Genomic DNA, 3,448 nt, shown 5'->3' with positions numbered 1-3,448 from the left:
TGCCCACCACGGTGCGCAACGCCGGTGCGAACCCGGGAGCGCCCCGATGTGTGCTCCAAGGTGCGGCGTGCACGAAGTCGGACCCCGGTTTGCCCCGGGTGCGCACCTCGCGTGCACCTTGGTGCGCACACCTTGGCTGGGTTGCGCGGCCTGGTGGGCACCATGGTGCGCACCAAGGAGCGCTCCGAAGTGTGCTCCAAGGTGCGGCGTGCACGAAGTCGGAGCCCGGTTTGCCCCGGGTACGCACCTCGCGTGCACCTTCGCCGGGGTGGGCACCTCGGCTGGGTTGCGCGCCCTGGTGCGCACCAAGGAGCGCTCCGAAGTGTGCTCCAAGGTGCGGCGTGCACGAAGTCGGAGCCCGGTTTGCCCCGGGTGCGCACCTTCGCCGCGGTGCGCACCATGGCGTGCACGAAGTCGGAGCCCGGTTTGCCCCGGGTGCGCACCTCGCGTGCACCTTCGGCGGGGTTGCGCGCCCTGGTGGGCACCATGGTGCGCACCAAGGAGCGCTCCGAAGTGTGCTCCAAGGTGCGGCGTGCACGAAGTCGGAGCCCGGTTTGCCCCGGGTGCGCACCTCGCGTGCACCTTCGGCGGGGTTGCGCGCCCTGGTGGGCACCATGGTGCGCACCAAGGAGCGCTCCGAAGTGTGCTCCAAGGTGCGGCGTGCACGAAGTCGGAGCCCGGTTTGCCCCGGGTGCGCACCTCGCGTGCACCTTCGCCGCGGTGGGCACCATGGCGTGCACGAAGTCGGAGCCCGGTTTGCCCCGGGTGCGCACCTCGCGTGCACCTTCGCCGGGGTGGGCACCTCGGCTGGGTTGCGCGCCCTGGTGCGCACCAAGGAGCGCTCCGAAGTGTGCTCCAAGGTGCGGCGTGCACGAAGTCGGAGCCCGGTTTGCCCCGGGTGCGCACCTCGCGTGCACCTTCGCCAGGGTGGGCACCTCGGTGCGCACACCTTCTCAATGTTTTCTTGCCTTTTCTGGAAATTGGTGAAGGCAGCGCATCAAAGGTGCGCACCTCGGTGTGCTCCGAGGTGCGAACCCGAGAGCGCTCCGAGGTGCCCACGAAGTCGAAAGTCGGGTTAATTGCATTGTTTTCCCCGGGTGCGCTCCGAGGTGCGCAACATCGGCGCGCACCAAGGAGGGCTCCGAAGTGTGCTCCAAGGTGCGCACGATGGCGTGCACCTCTGGTGCGCACGATTCGGAGCTCGGTTTGACCGGGGTGCGCACACCTTGGCTGGGTTGCGCACCTTTTGTGCGCTCCAAGGTGCGCACGAAGTCGGAGCTCGGTTTGCCCCGGGTGCGCACCTTCGCCAGGGTGCGCACCTTGATGCGCACGCCTTGGCTGGGCTGCGCACCTTGGTGGGCGCCATGGTGCGCACCTTTCGTGCGCTCCAAGGTGCGCACGAAGTCGGAGCTCGGTTTGCCCCGGGTGCGCACCTTGGTGGGCGCCATGGTGCACTCCGAGGTGCCCAAGATTGGTGCGCACCAAGGAGCGCTCCGAAGTGCGCTCCAAGGTGCGCGCGAAGTCGAAAGTTGGGTTAATTGTCCGGTTTGCCTCGGGTGCGCACCTTGCGTGCACCTTCGCCAGGGTGGGCGCCTTGGTGCGCACACCTTGGCTGGGCTGCGCACACCTTGGCACCCGCGTTTCCTTCATTTTAAATTTTTTTTTTTTACAATCTCTCAAGTGGGAAATTCTATAATCTCAACTTTTTTTGCCTTTTCAGGAAACTTTTGAATGGAGCGCATCATTGGTGCGCTCCGAAGTGTGCTCCAAAGCTCTCTCCAGCTGCGTGCACCTGCCCCGGCCGCGCACCCGGCCCCGCCCAGCTTCGCTCACCTGTCCCGGGCGTCTGGTGCGGAACCTTAGAGTAAGAAACATCACCGTGCACCTTGGCCAACGTGCGCGACTCGACCGAGCGCGCACTGGCCGAGGTGCACACCGATTTCACCTGGGTGCGCGCGCAGCACCTCGGGCGCACCGGGGTGCGCGCACAACGCCCGGGTTGCACCGTGGCCTGTGTGCTCGGGGCGCCTCGGGTGCGCGCTCGGTGTCGCCCCCGCGCGCGCGGTAGTGCGGGCAGCGCACCCCGGCCCGGCCCGGCCCCGACGAGAACGCAAACGGGCAAAAGGTTTATTCAAATAGCATTGCGATGCCCGGCGAAAAACTAAAAAAGGGTGCAACACCGGGACTTCCCGGGAGGTCACCCATCCCAGTACTACTCCGGCCCAAGCGCGCTTAACTGCGGAGTTCTGATGGGATCCGGTGCACTAACGCTGGTATGATCGCACCCGTTATGAGCTTGTCGCAGTGTGTACTTAGCAAACCGCGACCCACGTGCGAATCCACCCCGGCCACCCACCCCCGTCGAGGTGCACACCCTCCCTCGCGAAGTGCGCCCCGTTCGCCAAGTGTGAGCCCTGCCCGGGTGCGCGCACCTTGCTAGGGCGTCGGGTGTGCACCCGGCCCGGCCTACGTGCGTGCACCTGGAGGGGGCGTCGTGTGCGTGCAGTGTCCCGTCTGCAACGCGGTGCCCACACACCACCTCGGGCGCAACGACCTGCGCTCACATGTGGGCCGAGTGCACCTTGGTGCATGTTCGGGGCGCCTCGGGTGCACGCTCGATCTTGCCCCGGTGCACCAAGGCGCTCGGTTTGCCCCGGGTGCGCACTTGGTGCAAGGTGGGCACCCAAAATAGGGATCAAGCACCAAAACACAAGTTTCGGGATGCAAAATGGGACCCAAGGACCACAAATGCGTTCCAAGACCCATGATGGGTCCACGAGAACAAAAATGTGTTCCGAGACTTAATAAACAAATATTGGGTTTTAGGAGAAGAAACATGCTCTGATGCCCAAAACGAGAATCGACCCCGAAAAGGCCACAGGCCAAAAGTGGGATGCGAGACAAAAAAAAATGGGACCCGAGGACCAAAATTGGGTTCCCAGGTCGAAGACAGGGCAACCGGACAAGAAACGACCTCTAAGGCTCGAAATGAGTCCCGACGACTAAAACTTGACAAGAAGCACCCATCAGGCACCCAACTTGACACCCATGGGATGCCGACCCACCCGGGCTTCCACCTAGCACACCTTGGCACCCACCCACCCTCGCACCCAACCTCGCACCCAACTTAGCACCTTTGAACCCACATTGGCACTCACCCTGACCCTGGCACCTTGGAACCCACATTGGCACTCACCTTGACCCTGGCACCCACCTTTGCACTCACCTTGGGACCCACCCTGGCTCCCACCTCGGCACCCACCCAGACACCCACCTTGGTTCCTTGGCACCCACCTTGGATCCTTGGCACCCACCCCGACACCCACCTTGGCACGCAACTTGGCTACTTGCCACCCACCTTGGCTCCTTGACGCCCACCCCGACAACCACCCCGTGACCTACCCTGGCTAGGGTTGGTGCACACCCACCCTGGTGCCCACCTTGGCAC

At 64.3% G+C, this 3,448-nt stretch overlaps 1 non-coding gene across 1 annotated transcript; it reads right to left on the bottom strand.

The window, feature by feature from the left end:
* Nucleotides 1–2,168: 2,168 nt before the first annotated feature.
* LOC131872256 (5S ribosomal RNA) lies at nucleotides 2,169–2,287 on the bottom strand. The gene has a single exon (XR_009370430.1). It is a non-coding gene; the product is annotated as a 5S ribosomal RNA (ribosomal RNA).
* Nucleotides 2,288–3,448: the final 1,161 nt, after the last annotated feature.

This window comes from Cryptomeria japonica, unplaced genomic scaffold (assembly GCF_030272615.1).
Source record: "Cryptomeria japonica unplaced genomic scaffold, Sugi_1.0 HiC_scaffold_545, whole genome shotgun sequence".
In the NCBI taxonomy this organism is placed as follows: Eukaryota; Viridiplantae; Streptophyta; class Pinopsida; order Cupressales; family Cupressaceae; genus Cryptomeria; species Cryptomeria japonica.
This window is presented reverse-complemented; position numbering and strand designations above follow the sequence as displayed.